The sequence below is a fragment of the Rhea pennata genome, chromosome 2, assembly GCF_028389875.1.
Source record: "Rhea pennata isolate bPtePen1 chromosome 2, bPtePen1.pri, whole genome shotgun sequence".
In the NCBI taxonomy this organism is placed as follows: domain Eukaryota; kingdom Metazoa; phylum Chordata; class Aves; order Rheiformes; family Rheidae; genus Rhea; species Rhea pennata.
This window is the reverse complement of record NC_084664.1, coordinates 111,704,050-111,730,958: the sequence shown is the minus strand read 5'-3', so window position 1 is coordinate 111,730,958 and position 26,909 is coordinate 111,704,050. Positions and strand designations below refer to the sequence as shown.

General features: G+C 41.9%; 1 protein-coding gene across 12 annotated transcripts in view; it reads right to left on the bottom strand.

The window, feature by feature from the left end:
* The window catches only part of EPB41L3 (erythrocyte membrane protein band 4.1 like 3), a 134,543-nt gene that overhangs the window by 71,830 nt on the left and 35,804 nt on the right, over window positions 1-26,909 (bottom strand). For 11 of the 12 annotated variants that reach the window (XM_062570160.1, XM_062570164.1, XM_062570167.1 and 8 more), the window contains exon 1: window positions 24,980-25,047. The exons of the other annotated variant lie outside the window; for it this stretch is intronic. The gene's annotated coding sequence lies outside the window, so the exon portion shown is untranslated. Of the gene's footprint in view, window positions 1-24,979; window positions 25,048-26,909 lie in introns of those variants that run through there. 12 annotated transcript variants of the gene reach the window in all.

Sequence of the window (26,909 nt, the reverse complement as noted above, 5' to 3'; positions counted from 1 at the left end):
AATTACAGTAATCTTAAGAAATCTAATAATATTATTTTTGTTTGTATGCAGAAATCTTCTGCAGATACTACTAGCTATTTCTGTCATTTGCATAACGTGTGCAACTGGATGAGAACTTTCTTGCATTTTATCAGTTACTACTTCTAGCTAAATTCTTGTGCATAAAAAACATGATTTATGATGGGAATTTCAGTACAGAATAACAACTTTAATGCAGTTGTATTTTTAAGGTAAAGAAAAACATTACTGAAGTTCCTTAAGCTTTGTATTGCCAGAGCAACGCATGCATCAAGTTCCTCTTTTTTTCCCCCGTACATAAAATCACACTAAGAAACAAAGAACGCTACGTTACAGAAATGAGGAAATACTATGCAACACAAATATATAATTGGATATTTAAGTTTTGGCTTACAGTCCTGCATTCAAAGATTTCAAAAGACTAGTTTAATTCAAACTTAATACAGATGTTATTAATACTGGGTAGTCTAAGCCTAAAGTCAATATGGCTATAGAATTCAATCAGAATGAAAATCAAGTGTTTATTATTTAAAGAAAGATATGCCAAAATCTACTTCCTTTAAATCTGTGACAACGACTTAAAAGTTACTTTAAAAACAGATGTATTTTAAGCATTGTAAAGTTTTAAAAATAACTGAGATTACAGCAAAAGAATAAATTAGGGACAACAAGCATATTAATACTCTGTCATGGTATTAAAAAAACACCTTCAAGAACTACATGTTATATTTTAAAATAACTTTGATTAGATCAGTTTACAGATAAGAAATCTTTTCATATATATTCTTATGCTGTAATTACATTTCATATGAATTACAAAACCTGCAAATCACACATGCAAAACTTAGATCCTAAAACTTTCCAATCCACTCGATCATTACTACCTCGAGCTACCAAAGTCTTGTGACTTGAGATATTACCATTTCCAATTACCAATTACTTGTTACGGACCAAAAGTAAGTGCATAATTTCCTTTTTTGCATTAGAAACCAAAAGTCCAGTTGTCCTCTATCAGGAATTCAAAGGAATTACTTGAACAGGTAAGATCCAGGCTATGTTGTCTGGTTTCCCTCCAGCAAGCAACAGTCACAGTCTACTGTATATATTCTACAAGTTATTTGACTCTTTGTCTCCTGCTATTAGAACGCAGCTCTCCCGCGTCACCCGTCTACCCAGCAACAGAAGTCAGAGCTCAGTGATGGCAGAGTCCAAGATTTAATCTACCCAGCAGTCATTAGGAAAATCTTTATTTATTTTCCCTAATATATATTTATATATATTTGATTCATTAAGTAAACTGAAATCACATTGCGGAAGAAATTGTAAATTAAATTCCAGATAAATTGCAATGCAACAACAAAACAAAACCGAGCTAAGTGTAATTAAATGAACTATATATAGCCACTATTTGCTGCAATGCAAAGATTAATGATTTATATATAAATAAATCTTTGATCTAATTACTTCTCTTTGTGGAAAGTTCTTCTTTAACTACAATAATTTTCTGAAGATTATCATAAATCATTGTAAAGATCTAACTTGAAAGTTACATAATAAAATAATGATCCTATACTTTAAAATCAGTGTTCCACATAATGAGAAACATATTTATACAATAATGATCTTTGATGAGAGCAGCATATGGAGAGCAATATTGAACCAAGAGCCGTAACAGAAACGTCAATATATGTTTCTAGAAAACAGTATGCAGCACTGAGCTTGAAATATAAACTGTTTTCATAAAACTGCTTTATGTCTCAGCTCCTTATATTCCAATTAGTTCCTTATTAGGGGATATATATAATTTTTTTCAGTCGTCTTTAATTTGCATGAAACTGGGGTTCACATGCACGAGGGTCTAAGCCACAAAAAAAGTAGCACAGAGCATATTAGCATAGAGGCAACAGCCGTAGGAAAGGTGAGGGGACGGACTCCTGGTGCACCGAGCACGCCGGGCTTCACAATGTGCTAGAAGTCTTTACTCGTTAACCTCCTGCGTTAAGCCCCCGGGTGACCGGAGGAAAGGGAGGACGCAGGCGATGGCGTCGGACGTGCAAACCCGGAGCCCGGGCGGCCACCGGTGGGAAATGCCGCCGAGCGCCCCCAGCAGCGCTCCCAACCGAGGACACACGACCCAGGGATGAATATAAAAGGTCTGCATAAGGGAGGAATGAAGACTATGATGCAAAGTGACTTACAATCCGCACGTGACACTGCAAAGAAGAGATTCTATGAATACATTAGGGGGTAAAACAGGTCCATTGCTTACCACATAACATCACACCAGCAAGGCCGAGTTGGCCAGTGCCTCATTGCACAATGCCTAGCTGTGACCAGACACGAGCTTGTCTTTTACCTAACACGTAGGATGTGCAAATGTAGGCTGGAGTAAGGAAAGAATAAACCAAAAAACACAGAAAGTTAGATGTGCACAACTCAGCGAAAATCATTGGAAATTACTACAGTACCTAGGGAACTACCTGTGACCATCCTTAAACCATTAACCATTACCTTGCAGAAAACAGAGAGGTCAGTTGCAAAAAGTAAAGGCCAAACACAGCATCTGATTTTACAAAGGGAGATGGAGAAGAAAAAGCCAGAAATTATATCCTAATTTTAATACCACGGAAGTTTTTGGAAGTCATTGCTAAAGGATTTCTAATCCTGTGAAAATAATGAGATTAGAAGAACAAATAGTCAAGGCGAATTTATCAAGAAGAAGTGATGTCAAACTAATGCAATGTCTGTCTGTCTCTCTCTCACAGGGCATCTGTCCTAGCTAATAAAAAGCAAAGTGGTACACATGACAGAGCCTATCTTTAGCTTTAGTAAAGCTTTTAAAGAAGTTCCACATGACCTTTTCATGAGCAAACCACAGAAATAGTTAAAATAATTTTTTAAAGGGTGAACAAGGGGTTAAAAAACCCTATCCTGAGAACACTTATCAGTTGACAACCTATGAGAACATAGCAGTTGAGGTATCACAGCCTGTCTCGGGTCTAGAGCATTAATGAGTAGACAACACAATAGCAAGTACACAGTCTGTGTTCAGTGTCACATAGGGGGAGACTGGAGCATGGTGTTACAATTTTCAATAGCTATTAAGAATAAAGCAACAGTCTGAAGAAAAAGCATATATATGCTGAATCTGACTACATTGCATAAGGATAACTGCAACAAGAATGGAGAAATGAAGTTAAAAAATATGGGAAATAACTGGTTAGGCAGCAGCAATGAAGCAGCATAAGCATCTCGAGTCGCACACTAAGTAAGAAAAATTTCATTCTGGGACATGTTAACAGGACTGTCATATGTAAAACATGAATTTGAGCTGTTTTGCTTTCTTGAGCACCAGGGAGATGCATATGGCACATTATATTCCATTGTGGGCCTCATATTTATTGAAAAATGTATTAGAGAATGTCAAGAAGAGAGTAGGAAGAATGATACTAGGTTAGGAAAACATAACCAGTGAGAAAATGTTTAAGGATCTAGGTTTGTTTAGTCTGGGAAAGAGAAGAGAGAGCGGGTAAGTGGTAAGAGCCTTGCAATACATATAAGCTGCTTGCAGACAGAAAGCAATTACACATTTCCTGACTGCAGAACGGGAGGAACTTGACTGGCATCAAGTGTTTTTAGAGTAGATTGTATACCAGCTACCAGGACACTCAGTAACAGCTCTCTATAGCTGTTAGAGAGTCATTGCTGGAAATTTTTATGTACATATAAAGAATAATATCAGAATTCTCTGGTTGCAACCCTATGAAGCACAAGCAATTAAAGTTTTGTTGGTTTTGCTGTCCACTTCCTGCTGGTGCAGCAACTCTGAATTCACAAAAATCTATCAATTTGATTCTGCCTCAGAGCATCTGGATGAACTGGACAACGCTTATTTCTTCTTTATCTTTCATTTCTATGATTCAGTGAATATTACCAGGTCTGCTTTGTTTTATTAACAGGTCTGTTAACGGGCAGCTTCCCACAGCAATAAAACCAGAATTGTTGCAATTTCTTTTGCTCCTCCTACACACATGGTTTAGCAACAGTATGGCCCGTGCATAGCTCTCTGAAGACACCAGATAATCTTTTGGAGGTCATATCAATTAGTACACCCCAAGGCTATCTGAACTTCTGAACAGGATTAGAGAAAAATCAGGCCACCATAACCTATTCTGGATGGTTTTCCCCATCCTGCTGTTCCAAAGCAGTCATCCCCATAGGCAAACATGGATTCACTGGACGGAGAAGGGAACTGCATTTTCCTGTTAAACCACCACCTAATGCTCTCTCCGTGTTCCCAACCTCCTGTTGCTGCTGGAGCCTTCCCCGCGCCCAGCGTAAGGGCTGGCTCTGCCTCAGCTCCCTCCTCCTCGAGCCCTGGCCGTGAGGACTCACCCACCAGCTCGGAGAACGTGACCATGGCCATGGCCTGCCACACATCTTGCAGTTTTTATACAAAGCTCCAGTCTCAGGGAAACAGCATATGTTAAATTGGCAAATGTACAAATTCCTGGGAGTTCTGGAGGTAACTATAGAAGAGCACAGTGATTAAACCCAAGCCTGACTGCTATTTCTTTCAGCTCAAGAAATCCAGACAAAGGAAAATACAGCCAGAGTGCTCGTAGTGCAGTATATATGCTGTTTTTACACTGATTGATAAATATTTAATTCAGCAACTAAAAGGCAAGAAAGAGCCCCCAACAGCACACCATGAGTCTCTGCAGACAAGAAACTGATTATTTGAGTTTACATTTACTTGAGTTTCTGACCCTTCAGAATTGCTCTGGAGCCAAATATTCACATGGGATTGATCGTGCACTGTTCACTATTTAAAAGTCTTATTTAATGCTATAGATACTGACTGGGCTTCAGGCATCATATCTTTAGAGTTCGTATTTTTTTTCACTGAGTAGAAAATAGAATCAAATTTAAATTAAAAAACAAAAGCTGCACTGGTTGCTGACATATGACAGGTGTAGTAGATTACCACACTACCCTCAGGCCAAAATACTGTATCAAACTGTTACAAACGTGTTATCCTAACACCTGTGAACAGTATTTTCTCTTTCATACTCTGCATAAACAGACTGCGCTGCAGCCTCACAAGCTGGTGACCTGTCTAATTTCACATAAACACGGGGATTAGAAACACAAGGTACCAGTCAGAGCATCGAGCCCATCTCACGCAAAGGCCTCCTGCTCCGTTGCGCCAGAGATTTATTTTACCAGCTCAAATGACGCAAAAGCCTACAAAGCAAAGTGGGAGAATATAATTTAAAATATCAACATCAGCTCTCTGATTTCCTTGACATTTTATTAACTAGGATGTGGTGAAGAATCCATTGCTTCTGCTTCGTTTTACAAAGTGAGGCTTGAACAATTCACAAAGGACTAGTCACTGCTGTACTTAAGTTACTGCTGCTTGTAAGAGTGATGTAATATTACAGGTTTTGTTATGCAGTTACTGGATACTTTTCCTCATTATTATGAGGGGGGTTTTTTGGAGCCTTTTCTTCAGTCTCATATGGATCAGAAATGGAAAAAAGGAAATGTTTGAGGCCAAATGAAAAGACAGTCAGTTTGCAGCTGGCTAGCTATTGCCTCCCGTTGCCAGTGTCCATCTTTTCCATCATTTGCCGCTGGTCTCCTCCAGCAGCAGACACACAAGTACAGCACGGAGCTCTGCTCCCAACCTGCAGCTGCAAGCCTCAACATGGGCCCAAATGTGCTGCAGTCCTGATTTATATTCAGGGTTTTTTTGTAAACCTACTCCAAATTAAGCCTTTTTTTTTTCTTTTTAAGGAGCTCATCAATCATTTAGTTTCCGAAGAAGATGGCTGACAGCAACTGTACCACCGGGAGTCAGAGTGACTACTTTCCCCATGTTATACCAGATGAGCACTCCTTCTCTAAACCCCGGGGAACTGTAGGCTGTTTTCAAGAATACTACATGCCATTTTTGTGAATGCTGGATTAAAATAATAGGGAAAAAAATCAAACTCAGGTAGGCATAAAAAAGGAAGGAAGAAGTTACAACATCAAGTAGTGAAAAAACAGAGGAGCAAACCCTGAATCCATAGGAGGTCCTATTAAAGTAAATCGAGTTCCGCGTGAGTTGACAGCTCATGCTGGAGTTAAAGTGCCCCTACTTCATTTTACTCCTTTTTTCAAATATACTTATTTTATGCCCTGTTTTCCAGTTTTCTAAGGCATTAAATGTGTCTGTCACAGTAAGGCTATATTATGAGGCTTCCAAGTGTGCTTTGTAGTAATAACTTTTGTTTTTCTAAAATGGATTATTCTCTTCATAGTTAGATTTTAATCTCCTGGGCACTCACGTCAGATTTTAACTTAAAACACACCCTACAGTATCAAGTAACAGACTTTCCAATTTGGAGCACTGCATCAGGAAACCACTGGCTCCCCAAACAAATTAAAATCTTGCAAGCCTAAACAACCAAAACCATGCCATCAGACAGTCAGCTTTTTATATTTAAACTCCTCTGGGACTCCCATACCCCTCTCAGTTTAATTACCTGCTATAGTTTACAAAAATACTGTTCAGTTGGCACAAGCAGCTGGGCCACAATACCCACGCTCCAAGTTACACTGTCATGAGAAAAACATTCTTCCATCTCTAACCAGATAACAACGTGCCAGATGATCAAACTGGGAGAAAGTTCCAGCTGCAAAAATGCATTTTAGCATTCCCGCCAAAATTCAAGTGCACATATGACAAGACCACCCTGATGGCTGTGCACTGTCAGAAAGACAACTCCACCCATTCAGCTTCTCAAATTGACCAGCTGTTAAACCATTTGTTGGATTCAAACCAAGATCTACAGATGGTGTGGGAGCAGAGACTTCTAGGAATGAATCAGTCATACTGGAAATGCACTATTGACAAGAATATTTATGGTGGACTCGTGCATCTGTTTAGTAGAGCAACGTAATTTAAAATCACTGAGCAAATGGGATTCTCTCCCAGCTTTGCCAAATAGGTCCACTTTAGTTGCACGTTTCCAAAACACCGGAAGTTCATACACATTTTTACAGTGCATGCTAGTTACATTCTTGAAGGCCCTTTACATGATGAACTCCAAAGTTAATTAAGTGCAAACATTCTATATCTTCACTTATATCTCAATAAATCTTTCACCATCAGTGTAGCTACTATAAACAATGAAAATTTGAAGACCAGCATCCAACAAAGCCTTGCAATGAAAATAGCTGTCTTTAAAGTAGATTTTTTAATTCCTTCACCTAACAAACCCTCAAAGGCATGTCTAGTAATTACATTATGTACTCCTGACTCAATGTTACAGTGGATTACGCTCTCTCTGAGGAAGCAAGTGACCAGATCTGGCAGTTACTCCTAAATGTATGACTATCTTGGGCTTAGGTATGTAGAAGTGACAGCAGCTTAAACAGGACAGAAGGGATTGGGGCAATGGTGGCAGCCAGGTGGCTTGAGATGTCCCCACAAGACAGTGATCAGTAGAAATGGAGGGAGGAAGGGAGCAGAGGAAGAAGAAAGTGACAGTGATGAAGCTTAGTTACAAAAATGATAGTGAAAGAGAATAGACAGACTCTAGCAACAGAAGGAGGAAGATTCAAAAACAAAATAAGTCACTGGAAATCATTTCAGGCTACTCAACAGAAATTAAGTATTTTTAAAAACTGATTCTATAGATCATTAGAATCCAGAAATGAGGCCAACTAATCTAGATGTTGACATTTCCCAATTCAGGAATAAATGACTTTACAACCTGAATTATTTTCTTTTCCTATGTAGTTATATGTAGGTCTGGTGGATTTTGTATTGATATGTCTTTAAGGTTACAAAACAATAATTTGAAACTCCTGAATTATACATACGAACTACCCTACTTACAGCAGGGATCCCACAATTAAGAAATAAAGTGCAAGGCCTCAATATCTGACCCTGTTCAGCCTGCTGAGTTTGAAAGCCGCCTCTCGAGCTAACTAGGAGAGCGCTCAAACCAGTGAAATGGGTGCACGAACGATGGTGTTTGCCATCCTTCCTCCCGAAGTTGTGCAGGAACAAAGGCAAGACTCCTTGGGCACATGATAAACGACTGCTGCAAAGTGCATTGCATCTACTGACTGTTTTATGCCAATCCATTTCTTCCAATACCCTTCAGATCACAGCACAGCATGTAAAATTCAACTTCCTGATATTCCACAGTGCATAGTGGTGTGGGGAAAAGGTAACTCACTCATTTAAAGGAAAGAAGTGGCCAGTAAGGCATTTATAAGTTCAAAGTTTAACTCACCAAATAGTTTTCATATCTTAATGTACAATTCAGCCTTCTCAGGAGTTATTAAAAATGCAGAAACTACAAAGAATTAGTCCCTAGCACATTTATTTCACTGGGATTCAACAATCAAAAAATTCCTCTAGTACCTATGGTTGTACGCTAGTTAAACAAGTTAAAGAGAATGAATTTCATCTCCTTCTGTCTAGATCACTTTGTAGTTTGTTTGGTTTTTTTCCCCTTGTGGGGAGAGAAATCTTCAAGTCAATATCCTTATGGTTATTACATCTGAACTAAAATATGAATGAAGTAATCTGCCCACTCCCTAGACGTCATAAATGGCCCAGGGAAGAGTGGAGTCCTGCAGCTGGGGCCCAACGGATTCTGCAGCCTTAGCTGTATGCATGCCACTAAAACCATGCCATAAAAATCATTTTACTTATAAAACCACTTTTTAAAAGGCCTGCAAAGTAGTAAGAAATCAGCTAGTCTTTCTCCTAACTCCAAAATAGCCTTAATTTTCCCAACAGCAATCATCACCACACTTTTTTGGAAGAGGCGTAACCACGCGAGTACGCAAAAGGTACCACCAGGACAAACAGCACATCAGACACGACAGCCTGGATCTTAACGAGGCTGCTCATGGCTTAGACGTGGCTCGCACATGGATATCCATACGTGTACTTCATGGTCCCCTTCAGAGCCCCTTGTCTAAATGGTACTTCGTGTGTGTATATATGCATATATATTTAAATGTGTGTGTATATATGTCACCTGTTACTGAAGTCCTACAATGATGAAGTTTCCACACACCCTGCAGCCAATTTATTACTCTGATTCCCTAGCCTTACTATTTAGGAAAAGCTTCCCTCATGTCTGACCCAGTTCTTCCTACTTGAAATGTAAGCACAGCCCTGCGTGCCCTGACTGCTGGGGATGTGCAGCCCAGCTCCACAGCTTGCCTGCTGCTGCCTCCGTCTAGCCTCTTCTCAGCCTGTTTTTGAAAGTCGTATTTTTAGATCTCTTTTAGTCTCTTTTCCCTCTCCTCTATTCTCTCCCCAGTTGGCCATCTCCTTCATGAGCAGTAGTATCCAAACTCTCCTTCCCACTGAGAATCAGTTCAGCTTACTAGTGTTTGATAGATTGCAAAGACTACTTTGGGTCTTAAAACAATACTACTCTATATATCTGTGTATTAAGTTCACCTGCTTCACAATATTACGACACTATCAACTTTGCTTTGACTTGTGATGCTTTGACTACGCCCTTTTCTACAAACTGTTGCCTAAAGATCTCTTTTTTGAATGAAGAAAATCTTAAATATATTTATCTTCAATAAAAAATAAACCAGAATAAAATCTACTATATTGATAGTCATAGTTTAGATTTCTCATTTGATATCAAAAGAAGTTCCCCCTTTTGTGCTGCATGTCATTCAAACAAGCAAGTGAAATCTTATTAATGTACAAGACCTACTTTCAACGACAGAGCACACATGACCTATATTAGAACGACTGTGGCTCCCAGCATCTGAAGTACATTCAAGCCACGGTACTTTTATTTATTGAAGTATTAGTGAAAGCAAATTGGCAATACTTCCAGCTGCACTTACAGCTTCTGTCCATTGCTGAAATAGCCACTCAAGCAATACCTGCCTCGTATCTGGCGGCAGGTGTTAGAGGCATTAACAATAGTTTGGCCGGTCCGACACCTCAGCACATTTTCTGCAGTGGTGTTACAAGAGCCGATAACATCTTCAATTCCCCCCAGCTCCCTCCCAAAGAACTTCACTTCTCATCTGATTCCAAGAGCCTCAGGGACATTAAGGTGACCTGAGTGGCAGTACTGGCAGTGCCATAACTTATTAATAAATTGGGAGCAAGCTCACATCTGCTAGCAGAGCAGAGGAAAGTCTATCCCATTTTATGGTCTCAAGCACATTAAAATATGTATTACTTCTGTCTACCTGTCACTTCTTGTAATATGCTTAGGTGAACATATGGCTGCAAGCCAGAACTCAAATTGTTTCAACACAAGTAGTGCTTTTGGGGAAAACTTACTTGCAACAGAAGTGTCAGTTTTCTTTCGATATGCTGGCAAATGTTTGCATCAACCTCTATCGAACCAAAATTTAAATGGTGAGCAAAGAGTGTAATTTCATGTTAATCTAGGCATCTTAACATTTATATATACACTCATGAACTGTACTATATGCTAGGTCTCACCACTGAAAAATGGAAAATCAAAAGACTGACTGCGGGTGAGTCTTAACTTGTACTTTAAAAACAGTTTTGATTTTGATTCCTTAATGACAAGGCACTTCAATCAGGTGAAGTGTACGTGACCCTAAATATATAAATGAAATAATCACATCATTGTATTACAGTCTTCCAATATTAAAGCAAAAAAAAGGGTTTTCAGGGAACACACAACCGATGTGATTTCATTACACTCAAAGCAAGTGAAGAGGAATTTAAGAGGCCACATGATCGGTTCAGATGCAGCTACCCAGCTAGTTCACTGCATGTCCCTACTACAGAGGCTGGGACAAATAAGGCCAGGAGGGAGCAAAACGGAGCCTATGTCCTATCACTAACTGGAAGGCTATTCTTGCAGTCCTGTCCGCTTGTTATCTACAGTAAACGTGCCGCTGGGGATAAGGTGCCAAGGAACCAGCTGATAAGCAAACAGGAGATATCCTTTCATTAAATCGGCAAACCAGCTGCTAGACAATGGCTTGCATTCAGAGGACTGAAAATTTGCAGAAAAGCTAGTTCAAGCTGGCTTAAGTAGATACAAGTGTGGACTTGGATATTTAGGAGTTCTTAAGAAGAAAAGCAGCTTGTAGTATTTTAGGGTGGGGTGCCGAGATTTTTGTCTAACCCCTTACTACTAAATAAGACCAGAAACATGGCAGATTCTTTTGCGCCCAGAATTGCATCTTAACCTCAGAATGACAATTGTAATTAATGGTTTTCCAAGTAGAAAGGAAAAAAAAAAAGGATCAACTGAGGGGGGAAAAAAGAGCCTGCAAACTGAGCAAGGATCTCTTTTCTTCTCTCACATACACATGCACACATACAAAAAAGGGGCAAAGCTCCCAAAACATGCACCCAAAGCTCTTCCCTCTTTTACCCCTTCTGTAATCTTTTCCAGCCTCATTAAGTGTCCTGTGTTCAGAAAGACGAAGGTTCTCTTTTTCATTTACAATTCAGTGCACTGCTTGACCTATGTTGACACAAAAAAACGTGTAACGTATTTAAGTAAAACAGGTTAAAGTGTGTAAGCTTTCACTATCTCCAAAGTGAGCCCAATTTTATGAGGTTTTTTTTTTCCTTTCCCTCCCCCCCTGCCCCCACTCACACTTCAGAGGACAGGAAATGCCTGCTGTGAATTCTTGTCCAGCATTTTAAATACCATATGAAGTGCTTTCTTTCCACTGCCACCGAGTTTACCAAGGACCACAAGCACTTTAAGAAAGAGAGGTGTAAATACCTTTGTCCTTTTCCGTCAAGTGGAAAGCAGTTGCGCTAGACACAGAGCCAACAGTCACTCAGGGCCACGGTACAGATTGAGTTTTGGATGCTGGCCTGAGCCTACAATCCATGCTCATGTGAGCAGTTGCAGAGCAGAGCAAGGGCAGAAAGCAAGATCTGTGGGATAATGAACCGTTTTGCCATACCAGCTAGCAGCTCCAGTTGCAAGACAGATGGGGAAGTAAATGAAAAGCTACAAGTGTCTGGTGTTACAATCATACAGTTATTTCTCAAGAAGCCAGCAGTACTACATTATATACTGCAGCCATTATTACCAGTCATAATTCATTATTATCCATCATCGTGAACTATGCAAGGAAAGGCTGAATTACTACCTCTTTGCAACAGTCCAAGTATCTTAACATTCAGAAAACTCGTATGTGATGCTTTTGTAGCTTATTACATGTTTTTGCACTCTGTATGCTTTTAATTTTCAAGGAAGATCATGAAAAACTATGAATCTAATAAGTGTATTACAAATAATGACATATGTTTTAATTAGTGTGATTTTATAGGGAAGGAGTTTCCTTAGTTTACTCCTTTAATTCTCCTTTAATTTTCAGTGTACCAATAGGCTACAGTAGCTCTGTAAGGCAGACAGAGCAGGTCTATTGCTGAACCTGAAAAAAAGGTAATCTTAAAATGCACATCCAATAGGGAAACCGAAAACTTCTCCATACATGCTATTAACAATGTAGACAAAAGAAAACAGCGACATTTCTTTAGAATTTCTATTTCACATGTGTTTTAAACACTCTTCAAAATGTGCGTATATATATCTTTTCCCCGAAAAGATATCCTAAGTTATCATTCTTTGTCCTTTCAAAGGATGACCTCTGGTAACTGCGGTACATTAAAAAATAGATCCATTAAGATACATATGCACCTAACAAGCCTAAGTTTGGCACCCACTCCCCCCATCTCCTCTTCAAACTACATGATTTTTATAATGAAAAAATAGTGTCATAGAAGAAAAAAAAAAATGGCGGTTTCAGACCTTCAGACCTGACACCTTCAAAGGCAAAAGGAGCTGGGATTTTCCTTCTAACTATTGATGCAAATTCTCAACACAAATTACAGTATGCTTCCCAATTACGCCTCCCCACACAGGGGTTTATATTTACCCCTGGTCCAGGTGCAGATGCTGTCACTGAAATTCCTCCTTGTTTTCAAGCAAAGGACGCAACAGCACCCATGCACTTGGCTGCGAAACAAATACATAACTTTTTCCCCCTCTCTACACACACATCTTTATGTGCGCAAGCCACTAAAATTATTTCATACAAATCAGGTTCATGTGTCAAGGAACAAATGACCTGGGGTTTTTAAATGTTCAAAGCCAACATATGTTTGGCTCTACACTTTATTTATGTTCTATATGTACTTTGCCTCTTTGAGGCCTACAGCAAACAGCTGTCATTAACATTCACTCCTTCTGCTAACACTTTCCCTAATCCCTAACTGGCTTTCCAGCCTATAATTAAACTCTCCAGCTGCCACACTCGGAGATGGCACCAATATGCATCATTTGTTTCAAAGTATTCCCTAAAAAGCTCTTTCTACATGGCCTACAGACCATGGGCTGGGACCCTCTTATCAGCTATTATAGATTTTGGACTGAACCCTTTCTATTTACAAGTCATTCTTCTAGCAGGGAAACCAAATGACCAAGAAGTACTATCTTATTAATTGACCTAATACATTTTTATACTACCAAGAGCTGGAGTGCAAAGTGCTTGAAAATTGATGGATGAAAGCTGCAAATGTTTCCAGATTTTGCATGACAAATATACCAAAAAATAATCAGAGATCCACCACAACTTAGAAAACTGTTCAACTCCAAAGTTTAAGTACCAGCTCTACAATGACAGAATTTCAATTTAGGAAGATATTCTGAACAAATGTAATGAAAGACCAAACATTGCACTTTACATTGCCACACAAGATTTGGGTTTTTGCATCCAGAAAACTTCCCCACCCCTGAAATCTAAAGGCTGAGAAACAGCTTGCACAGCATCTCCACGTCCCAGAGCTCTGCACTCCAAGCATTGCAAAACAGGATTCAGCATCTCCAAATATCATCTGTCCCAGAGCAGAGCAACACTTGCTCAACTACGTGCCATCACTACAAACAGCAAGTGAACTTCATTCATAATACGACTGGCAAGTGTCCATCAACAATCCCAATAATGTATTATCACCCCGAAGCAATGGTTTCGCCTGTTGATGAAAACCTGGGAACGCTCTGGGTCAGCTACCCTCTTGCATCCCCTCCTCGAAGGTTTAGAAGTCGCCACGTGCCTTGGCTTTGCATTTTGCCTCACGTGTCAGAGATAAGATTGAGCACTCGGATCCAGCTTCCAAGTTTCAGAAACTGCAGAATGGTTTCAAATGAGATCAAGGCTGCACCCTTGCTGAACGCTAGCTGCTATTTAAACAAAGCGGGAATACCATCACGCGAAAGGAATGTATTAATTTTAAATTTTAACCGTTGTTTAAGGTTGTTTGCTTTCCCCCTGATTTTCTGTTAAATGTTGTAAGATTTCAGTACTGTAAAATATTTCAGCAATTGCTCAGAACATACCAGCTACTATAAGAATATTTTGATAGACTAACAGAAGATTATTCATTCTGGTTTTGTGAAATCTAAAAGCATCACTCCTCAGTGAAGAGAGCATACCAGACAGGTGCAAAAATTCAAAAGCTTGAAAGCTATGGCATATTCCTAGCAGCAAGATGAGAAAGGTCAAAATTTCACATGGAAATTAATGCACTTTCAGCTCTCTCAAAACTACAAGTAAAACTTTCCTCTCTCCTTTCCTTAAATAGATCTTTATAAAGATGAATTTTGAACATTGCATGGCATGTTTAAGCTTCTAATATAAATGCTTTGAAAGGTTAAGAGCACATGAAAATGGAGTGTTTCACTGAAAACTGTTTGTCAGTTTTAATCACAGGGTAACTCTACAAAGAGGTGTGACGGATGTAATTTAAATATTCGCATGACAAATGGGATTATTAATCTTCGGGGCGTCTACAACAAAGGATCAAACGGAGCAGACAGTCACTTATCAGACCAAGGAGCTATTATAAAACTTCCTTGAGTTGAGGAAAAAAGATTCGCAGTGCTCCCAGGGTGAAACGTGTTTTCTCACCCTCGCGGAGGCCTCGTTTTGCAAAGCCAGGCGCCTTGCTGCGCCTAGCGACTGGGCTGCTCCACGCTACGGTACCAACGGTACCTTCCTCGCCTACGCTGAATTTTGCGAGGATGGCAACGGAGAAACAAAGTTGAACGCTTTGCTTGTGCCGTGAAAGAACTATTCATCCCGCACCAGTGGCTTCGATAGCATGGTCTAAAAAGCTTTTCAGATAAACTCCTGTGTGAGTGAAAACCTTACCTATTACTGAATGCTATTTCGTCTTCCCATAGGAGGCTACAAATATTCTAAGTTCCTGCTAAGTTTTCAAATAGTCGCCTTTTTCTTATGACAAGGAACGATGTAATGGATTGCGAGTTAATTCCATTACTCACAAACAGCAATGACCCAAGCAAATTCTTCAAGAGTAACAGAAAACACTATCATGCCAATTTTCTGAAGAAACTATGTATTTTGCAGAAATGCTATCTTAGGTGATATTAAATATTACTCTAATTCTGCATATGTCTAATATTACTGATAAATAATTTCATTATTATATGTCTAACTTCAAAGTTCAGAAAGGGATAAAATTCTGAAAGCTTCCACAGAGTAGCTTACAATGTGTTTTCCATATACCATAATTTCAGAATACCAGCTTTGAGCAGAGCAGATTATGTAAGGGGTTAAAACAAAGGCCAAACACCACTAGAAAGAAGTATTTTTAGTCTGAGAATCTCAAGATGTTGCACGTAAATGTAACACTAGTCAAGGACTGACTTGCACTCAGCCAGCATTTCAGACTAGTATATTTTTAAGTAGAAAATAATCCTGTTTATCATTCAAATACTTACTTAGACTCTCATTCATGTTTGTGTTCGGTCTTTTGAATTTCTTTTCAAGCTTAGCAGCCAACATTTAATTAAGAAATATTTAACTGCTAGTATTTTTAAACAATGTCACACAAACATCAATAATTGCTTATCAAATCTATGTTACAAAATCAAAATACAGCCAGTGGAAAACAGATACAAAGAAATTCGCATTCAGCAGAACTAGTTTTGTTTGGAAAAATTAACAGACAATGCATTGCCTTGGCTGAGACCTTGATTTGTTTGCCAAGTTCCATCCTGCAGTGATTTTTCTTCTTACAACAACATTGCAGGCGCAGGGGACACTATCACGGAAGCAGACTTTCGATTCTGTGAGTTAGGAACAATGACAGCCCTAGAGTTCCTTAGAAGAAAGCAGGAAAGCATGTTTAATAAACTAAATAGATATGTTTTATCCATTTATAACCTCTTCAATAGGAAATGACGAATATCTTCTTACTGAAATTTGTATCTTTGACATGCACATAACTGGGTAGTTGCCTTAACGTCTATTGCATATCATCATTTTTTACTTAAAAGAAAAAGCATAGCAACGTTTCTTAAAAATCTAAGGAGACAATAAATATTTGTATTGACTTCTGCAAATGCGTTAGAAGAACGAAGCAAAATTGCATTGATTTTACTCCGCAAAGCAACACCACAGGATCAGAAGGTCAGAGAGGGCATCTTCTCTCATACCGTGTCTTGGTTTTAGACCAAAGAAACCCCAGCAAGAATAAGAAAAGCGCTGTTTTTGAGGATGGAAAATAAAGGATGGGGCAAACAGCAAAATAAAGCGTGACAACCTGACTGGTACTGCGATGAGGTGATACAGAACAACAAAGGACTGTGGCAAAGGCCACGATCGCTTCTCCTCAGGGGAGAAGCAAAACCAGAATAGGAGCTTAACAGGGAGTAAGTGCAAAACCAGGCGACAGCCCACTTCAGCACAGAGGCTTCTGTTGTGGAAGGTGCTTGCCCACCTCTGGCCAGTGCAGCGGGGAAGTCTACAGCTGTCTTAGCTGCAGTGGGGATCTCAAAGTATGTTTGCTAGATACCAAAGAAATATATTATTTGCCTCTTCCCGTAGCAAAACAATGGGAAGTTGGTAAGAATTTAAAAAGAAGAAACTCCCCCCACCCCAGTTCATCCGTCATCCTTAATTCAATCACTGTCCCCTCAGGCTGGGTAAAGGAGCAGCTTTATACTCCGCGTTACCACCCTAGCAGAGAAGCTGCAAAATACAATATTCACGTGCTATATGTGATACGAGTCTAAGAGAAATAGTCACGGGCTCACACAATGCAAAACAAGTCAAGGAGACATTTGTGTCACAGCATTGGCAAATGAGGCTAAATCATCCCTTTTAAAGGTTTAATTTTGTGAAACTCTGGCTGCTGTGGTTTGATTTAGCAAGAACTATGGTCAGCGGCTGCAGATCAGGAATAATACCCTCAACACCGACACTTTCAAGCGAAAGGCAGGCTTTTCAAGTAACTTTAGTGCTATCGTTATTTCACCATAATAACAGCACTTAATTGTGCAACATACTTAATTGTGTACAGATGCTAGCAGGCACACAGTACATGCAGACAGAAAGCCTAGTTGAAAATAGTTAAATGTATTCATAAAGAGGGTGGGCGCTGTCTTTTCTTCCTTCCTCGGACAACCACTGGGGGCGGAAGCATTGTCTGCTGGATTTGTTTTCTTCAACCCACTACAGGAGGAAAGGGATTCTCAAGAGTCGAGTAAAATAAAGCAAACTAACTACCCTCCAGTTCTGGAGGGCTGTCACTACATGGGGCTGTATGATGGTGCATGTCTGTATGCGTGCGTGTGCGCGTGCATGTGTGCACGTGGCCTATTTATCTATTTTTTCAAGATATGTATATAATATTACTATATATTATTATATATAATATTTGCATATAGGTGGCATTAGTGGCATTGAGGGGCATGAGTGAAGCAGAATGTAAACCAGTGTCAGCACTAGCTCTGAAATCAAACAGAAGCCTCCTCTGTTATCTCTGCTTGCTGCAGTGGAGAATTATCCACATTTAGCACACTACTGCCACAAGTAAGTGATCAAAACCTGACAGCGTGCTGGCACAATATTAAAGGCCCTTTCTAATTGCCGTGCTTCCAATTCCATCTCTAAGCCCGCTAACAAAAAGCCTGCAAAACTCTTTAATAAATCATAGAAATCAGAGATGGAAATTAGGTCACCCCTGCCTCCTGTCCGCACCGTAAGTTTGTTTCCCCCCGTCGCACTGCCGAGTGCTCCGTCTAGTCAGCTCCTGAATGATTCAAGCGGCGAGGTTTCTCCCAACTCCCCGGGCAGGCTGCTACACGGGCCAGCGCATCACGGTCCCCCCACCTGCCCCCTGTCCCCAGGTGGCCAGCCCAGGGTCTTCTCTGCCCAAGTCCACCACATCCCTCTTTGCAGCCCCCTCCGATTCCTCCCAGATCTGCCCTTCATGCTTCCTCGAGTACCATCTAGCAAAAATTGTTGCTCAGGAAACGTTCTTCTGCCTCTCCTGTAATCCCACTGTAGCGTGCTGCTATTTTTAGGAGGAAAAGGAGGTGGTAAGGAATGAAAAGCTGCCAGCTCCAGCTGTATGTACAAGAATAATGCTCCAGTACACGGAAACTGCATTACAGTGTTTTCCTTTAAGCACATATAATTAACCAAAACTTTCACTATTCTGGAATGATCCAAAGAGGAAGAGAGAGAAATGGAAAATACAAGTTCCAACATAAAACCAACAATCCCATTTTACCTTTAAATCCTTTAGCTGGGCGTCAAGATTTTGCACCAGCTTTTGCCCAGTGAGACAAATGGCTAAACCAGCAATATATGGGAATAATAAAATCATCAGCTGAGTGTATGAAAACTACAAAACAAGAGACGAATTTGCCTGGTGCCTCAACCTCTAAATGGAGAGCAAAATCCATCTTTTATTCCCAGCTTTGAAGCGACACGCGGACCTCGGACAGGCCCTCGTCCCCCCACCCTGCCCCTTGCACAGCTTGGATGCTCTAGGTGCCAACGTGCCCCTATGAACTACTAAACCAATCTGTGCAGACACTGCCTGCAACTATGAAGACCATCGAACTAAACCAAAGGTGTGTCCCCCCCCCGCTTTTTTTTCTCCTTTAAAAAAAAAAAAAATACTTTTACCACCCTTTTTACCTTTATCAAACCTTGCACAGGTTACGCAGGGCGGTCGCCTAACAGCGGGAGCCGAAGGGCCGAGCGCCGACCGCGTGCCCAGACAGCGGCTCTGCAAGAGCAGCACTTCAGTGAAGACAACCCCTAAGCTCCACGACCGAACGCAGCAGGCCAGGCGAAGTCGTCGTCTGTAGACACTTTTGAGAGATTACACCTTCTTGACCTGAGTTATACTTTGTCGGGGCAGATTCAGGTGCCTTTATCTACACCGAATCGAGCCATGCTTTGTAGAGCGGCTGACTGAGCCCTGTGGGAAGGCTTGCAGATAAGGACACAACCCCACGCAAGGCAGAGTGCAAGAACAGGTCTCTCGGTTAGCATAAGCATATGTTCCCTAGGCCTGGAAGATTTTTTTTCTCCTTTCTTCACAGCTTGTTTGCATTTGCTGGCTTATTAAACAAGATTTTATTTGCAACCAGTACATCCTAGGAAACCCAGAGGTGTTAGGCATAATTGCTCGCAGGTTCGTAAGGAGTAAACAACGTACCTTCCACCAGGGACTCCTCCTGCTCCATGGCCACCACCAATGTGACAGTAACACGGCATGCCTCGGCGTCACCTTCTGCCAATGGAGCAAGGCTGCTGCGAGGACCACGAGCCTCCGCTGCCTCCCAGGATTTAGGGGCTGGCAGCACCTCAGGAGCGAGGCCCCAACTATTTATTCTAGCTTCAAAAACATCACCCTCTCGCCACCCGCAGCCCACCTGGCATCACCAGAGGCAAAATCCATTTCTTGTCTTAGGAAGAAGGCTGCCGTAAAAGCCAAATGATAGATGCCTGCTATGCCCTGGTAGATAGTTTTTTATCATAGCCTGAAAACAGAAACATCGTCTATTTTCCATGCCATGCAGGAGCTTTCTGCTCTCACTTCTAACCCATTAAGACAGCACAATGACTTATCAGTTTTATCACATTTATCATGTAACACATCTTATATAAATGCGGGTACCGAATATTTTGTATATCTATCTATCTATATTCAAATTGTATCTCACTGACATTTTTCCCTCCCTCTTTACACTTTCTCTCTTTCCCCAAAGTTTTCTTTATACTCACATATGCTTTCAATTTATTCTAGTCCTCTAAATCCCTCCCCTCCCCCCAACACACACACACTCTGGGTCCCCTATCTCCACATTGCTCTTTAACCCACTAAACTAAAACCTTTCCTCAGTGAGACTGAACATCTGGTGGGTGATCCTCACACTAATTTCAGTACTTCTTTTGTTTCTCCGCTTGCAAACATATCAGTTTTTATAGGTAGTAAAGCCATTGAAAGGGATTCTCACTCTTTGGAACACAAAATGCTTCCAAAATCCATAAAGGAAAGGGTAAAGATGGAAAGAATCTTTGTAAAGGGGATTTCTCTCCTTTTCTATAAGGTTTTATTTTTATTAATGCATTGCCCTTTTGTATACTGCATCCCACAGGATGTAAATAGGGTCATAAGTGATTTAGAATACTGGTATATTTTCTTCTTAGCTTTTGTCCACTTTATTTAAAAACAACCAGCTCCACTGATTCAGTCAAAAACCAGGTGAAAAGTGAATGCTGCATTTCATTTTCCTTCAAAGACAAAACCTGATAATTATTCAAATTGTCCTATATCATTTATTCAGGAAGGGTGGGGAAGTTTGCTGTCTCTGCAGCACATGATCTTCACGCTAACTCAGCCGTCCCAAATACTGCCCCATTTCTGCTTTTCCACAGATATTTAGTTCTCAGCAATCCTCCTGAGTTTCCTCTACACTCATGCTTATAGAGACAGCTATTGGCAATGGCAGGAGCAGGACCAAAGACCTGCAGGATTTCTCCTAGTGAAGCCTAGATAAGTGGTTACACCCTTCTTCTATACTGCCTGTGCTATTTATTCACCCAGTAAAGACTTTGGAGAACAACCTCTTCCTTTTACAAATCCACAAGTATTCTTACTAGAAAACACAGGTATTAATGCTAACTCTAATATAATAATTGCAGATCTCTCGGGGGGGGGGGGACATTTCTTTCTTTAGCATTGCTTGCTAGTTTACACGAGAATGCGGTGTGTCTGTATCCATATTTACACTTTGACAATTCCTCCACCATTACAAGTTGCAAATATTGGTGATTAAAAGAGAAAAGTGCTATAAAAGTGATGTAATCCTTCATCTTTTCAGCAGTTCATCTCTTTCAAAAGTTTTCCATTACAGCAGTGATTCAAACTGCTTAGATATGATTCTTTAAATCTAATTCCAGATCACAGTCTCTTATATACTCTACAACTCCTGTACCCAGTGAAAACAATCTATCATGATCATTTGGAATAAATGTGTTTTCAGCTTAATTTTCAGCTTAGTCAACAGCAATCCTATTTTTCAGTTATACATAGTCATTTATTTTCACTTGATAAAGTTAGAGAGAAATGATCTTTGAATAAAGTATTTCGAAAATTCAAACTCTGCTAATGTAACATATATGTCCACTTTAAAACATGATAAAGAGGTGGTAAAACACCATATCTGAGCCTGCATTATACATACCAATAAAGCACAGTCCTGCAAACTCAGAAAACATCTTGCCTGCATGGATTGTCCCTCTTTCAAAAACCAACACGCATTGAACACTCATGTACATGGATTTTCACCCAAGTATGTATTTCAAAGTCAGCTATAAATACTTTCATGTTGAAAATGCTGTAGCTTAAGAGATAAAGCTGATGCTTCATCTCATGAGAAGCAAGCATTCTTTTATAGCCACTTATAAATGGTTTGATGTTTTCCCTAAGACAACAAGCAGCCATTTACTACTACATGAGATTTCCATGAAACAAGTTTGGATGTCACCCACTATGAATAACACATTTCAAGAACGTGAAAAAGAAAACACTTTTTTTTAACTCAAGATCATGCCTGAGATACAAAGAAATGACTATGCATATCTAAAAAAATAACCATGAATAGCCCCCAGGGAATTCATACCCATTGCACCAAACAACATACCTAAAAAAATATAGGTGTGACCATGCTATCGTGTGTCAAACCTAACATCAGGGCTCCTATTATCCTTAAAAATCTCAGCCTTCAAACAACCTGTAAACAGTATTTTTTTTTTCAAACAGTAAGTATTCAACAGCCTTCCACCCTAGACCAAGACCACCTCAGGTAAATACTTAGCAGGTTTCCATTCTAGATAAGAAAGATCCCACCCTGTTTAATTCAAAAATTACATAAATTGTAGATTCACCTTCACTTGCTCCTTCTTGGAAGAGAAAATAAACTAAAATTGGACCTCTTCAGTTTTGCTGCAGTTCCCCCAGAAAGGAGGGGAGGGTCCTGCTTTGCCAGCGGCTCCGAGCGGAGGAGCGAGTGGGCTGGGGTGCGGGTGCCCCACCCTGCTGCCCCAGCGGTGCGAGGTGCCTCCTCCTCCTCCTCGCAAAGGCAAAGCCTGCCCACCAGCGAAGCAGCTAAAAGGCAGGCTCCCATCAGATGAGCTCCTGCTCCGCAGCTGACGTGCTCCCAGTAACACCAGCTAGCCTTTTACAAGAAAAGGCCGTCAACTGCATCATTAATGAAGTGGTGCGGCTGCGAGAAATCAGCTTGGGGAGAGTTGGCGTCGATTGTATTAGTCTGATTAAATAAAAATAATACATTTTTAATGCTTCCCAATGCATTTAGGGTTCTGCCTCTGATTATTCATCACTGCAGTAAACAGGTCTGTAGCACATTAAAAGCTCAAGAAGCCTTCCTGTGCCAATGGTACCATAAGGAATAAACTTACAGTTGCTTTTTACTCTAATGCGGTGCTCTTAGTCTCTCTTTCCCCATTATTGATATGCAGGTTTCATTCTCAAATTAGAGCGGAAAGTTTCCAGTCCAAGGACACCAGCCCTACAGTACGCATATGTGTGTATATTATTACAAATGCACACATACACAGGTACAGAAAGATGATGAATTTAACTAGATAATTGATACGCCAAGAGGATGCTGACCTTCTAATGCTGCATGAAAAGACTGTCATCCATATTTTTAGAGGAAAAGCCTATACTTGATCATGTTTGACCAAGATTTACTAGACAAAAACTAACATATATTGCTTATGTTCTCAATTTCTGCAGACAAAAACTTACAAATTTACTTGTTCGCTTTTTAAAAATGTATCTCTCAGTTTACTACCAACGTAAGAGAAGGCTCACAATATTAAATGTAAAATTGAAAAAAGTAATTCAAATTCTCACCATAAGAAGGTAGGCACATGTGAGACACACCTAACCTACAGATTATATTTGATAAGACGGCCTCTGACTTACAATCATTTGGATTGAAAAGACTTCAAGAGACATGTCCTTTTGCTTACAAGTGATGTGCACGTTGAGTTCAGTTCAGTGAAGTATGTTCACTCTGCCTCAGATACAAGCATGCATTGGAAACTACTGTTCAAAGCAAAAATAATCTTTCAGAACGCTTTCCTCTTCCCCTCAAAAATACTTAAAAGAAAAACAAAAATCAAGAAACACCACAGACAGATTTGGTATATGTTACCACTTCTAATGATTAGGGAAATGTTAAGTTTTCAAGTCTATCGAGTCTATCGTTTGCATGATAAAGCTTCAAGTCTTTGAATGAAGAAGAGAAAAAAAGAAAAGAAAAAAGAAACCACCTCAAAATCACCCACAAACGCCTCTCTCCTCTCCCCCAAATAAAACTGAGCTGCAGCAGAGCATTTATTAGAAAGCGATTAGCAAAAGCTTTCTGACAGCCACACCCTCTTTTTTTTTTTTTTCTTTTTCTTCTTTTTAGACCTGTGAAAACGCACACAAGTTTCACGCCAAACTGCATAAAACCGCGGGGACGCGTCGCGCCGGAGCCCCACGCTACGCGCGGGGCCCGAGCGCCGCCCGAACTTGGGCGCACCTGCGCGCCGCTGCCCCGCGGTAAGCCCCCCTCAGGTCCACGCCACGCACACGCACCCTTCCACGCACACACAAGCCACACTTCCCGGAGCCGGGGGGGGGGGAGAGGAGGGGGTGCACGGGACAGACGTGACCCGCGTTTTGGAGACCCCGAGGCGAGCGGCCGGGCCGCGCCGGCACTGCGGAGTGCGGGGCTGTGATTGCCGATAACCACACCCGCCGCATTGCAGAAGCCACGGCCGGGGCGGGGGGGGGGGGGGGGGGGGGGGAATAGAGCGGGAAAACAGCCCCCCCACCACCGCCAGGCTCGCCGCCCAGGCCAGCAGAGCAAGGAGGAAAACGTGGCGGGGGTCCTCGCTGTGTCTCCCGTTACCTCCACCGCGCCCCATCGCGGGGGGGAGGGGGGGGGCTGGCGCGGGCAGCGCCCCCCGCCCAGGTGAGCCCGGCAGTATGGACCCGGGGGCCGGCCCCCAGCACCCCGAGCCAACCCCCCCTCCCCGCTCCGCTGCACCGCGGGGGCCTCTGCCGCCTGCACAAGTTTCCCGTAGAAACGCATATGGATATATACATAAAGAAAAAAATTTAAAAAAGAAAAAAGAGAGGGGAAAAAAGGAAAGAGCCAACCCCGAAGCACCCGCTCTCCCACGAATGCCGCGTGTGTCCTTCCTCCCGCCGGGCGCCGAGCCGCGCTCCCCCCGCGCCCGCGGATGCGGCGCGCAGCCCCAGCGCGGCGGCGCCGCCAGGCCCGGGGCGCCGCACCGCCTCCCGCCGGCCCCGGCAGCCTGGGCATCCCCCCTGCTGCCCCCGGCCTCCGCAGCAGCTAACTTAAAAATGGCACCTGAAAAAAGATAGTTAAATATATATTATATGTAAATATATTATATTTTATATAAGTGTACACTAAAAATAACGGGGGGGGATGCAATCTGCAAGCGTCCCCCAGCCCCGGGGGACCGTCCCCGCTCCCCGCAGGGAGGACACGGCGTCCGCAGCGCCGGAGAGGCAGGAAGGTACCTTGGCGGTGGTGCGGAGCGGTGCGGTGGTGCGGAGCTGTGCGGAGCGGCGCGGGCTGCTCCTCCCGGCGGCGGCGGCGGCCACGCGTCAGCAGCGGCAGCGCAGCCCGGCTCTGCCCAGGGCGAGCCTCGGCGGCTCCCCAGCAAATCAGGGCTGTGGAGACTCCTCCAGAGCGGGGAGGGAGGGAGGGAGGGAAAGAGAGAGGGAGGGAGGGAGGGGAGGGAGGAAAGAAAAAAAGCGGAGGAGGAGGAGGAAGGGGGGGGGGGAAAGAAAAGGGAAAAAAAAAAAAGCAAGCCCACACCACGGAAAACAGCCAAAGCTGGATACTGGCAGGTTTCACAAGCGAGCCCCCCCCCCGGCTGAGCAGGGGCAGTGGGGATGCTCCTGCATGCACCAGCCAGCAGCGACCCCCTCCCACCTCACACCCTCAGCGGGATCGGGATCCACACCTGCGTCCGGAGGGATCTAGCCAGTTTTTGGCTCAGCTAAATGAATTCTGCCATTTAGGCAGGCAAGTTTAGCTGCTGCAGTTGCAACCACACCTTGCTATAGAGAGACCTCTGGGGAACTTAAAACCAGTGGCTGGATGCTGACGAGATCCATCTTTGATTTACCATTGGGACTTTTGTGGTGGGGGGGGTTTCAGATTTTAATTTCCAATCACAGAGCACATGCTTTAAAAGATCTGGACCCTTTTTCACTCAACTCCAAAACAAAGGTAAGTATCCGTTCTGTCTCATGTGGGCCACTGAGCCAAAAATGATAACATAAAACTGAAAATAACTTTTGAGCATTGCTAGGCCATCTAATACAATATAAACCACAACATGAAGCCCACCAGAAGGCAACAAAAGCTCCTAGTCCCTACAGAAGCAATCTGGGAGGAGATAATCTTACTTTCACCGTTCTGTTTGGGTAAATATACAGCTTCTCTTAAAGCCAAGCTCTCCACTAACGATACGTGGTATGAGCAGCTACTGGAGCAGAGGCTCTGCTGTACCACAGTGCTCAGACACACTGTTCATTAGCTCATTTGTGGGACCAGAAGCAGCTGAACTTGTTCAAGAGGTGGCACGTGCAGTGTGATAGGCAACGATGGCTGGTGAAGGGAGAACCGGGTACTGACAGGCTCTTACACTGTGCCTTCAATTCTGTTGCAACAGAGTGGATGAATTAGGCTTATTCCCTCTTTAGACAGTATATTTTGAGAGCACCCAAAAATAATAGGATCCAAATTTTACTCAGGCTTCTGGTATGAATCACAACAGGGAAAAAAAATACTCCCTTTAATTAGCAGCATCTCCAGGAGATTTAAGATGGGAAAGTGGTCTTGACAGTAGGCAGAGGACATACCATTTCTCACAGTGCTGCTCTATGCTGAATGTAGAACTATAACAAGTCTCTCTCCCCCTCCCTCAGCACCCCTTTTCACCTGATATGCAGAACTGCCATTTAGCAGATCTGGCACACTGTAACATGCATAATAGAGAGACTTCAAAAGGAAAATGTGTGCCATCAACTAAGAGGTGGCATACCTCTAGTCACGCAGTTTAAATAAGGCGACTTGTATACTGTTCTCTACTAGGAAGTCTGGAAGTCATCATGAATCACAAGGGAATGTACTTGACAGCTAAGACATACATTACAGTTAACAAGGTTTGATTAAGAAAAAAAAAAAAGACCAAGTTGGTTTGAATCAAATCAAGTCTCAAAAGCAAGCTAGGAGACTTAAGAAATATCATTATTTGAAAGCAACGTAAGATTTACTAGCTTAACCTTTTGCAGCTAGCATACTTTCTATTATAAAAGCTGTTGACACTGCTGTTCAGCAGAGATACACCACTGGAGCATTAGTGTATCAAAGCAACATATGTTGCCCCTGGGCAATACCATCGGGGGGGGGGGGGATTTGCCCCACAGCACTCTGTGA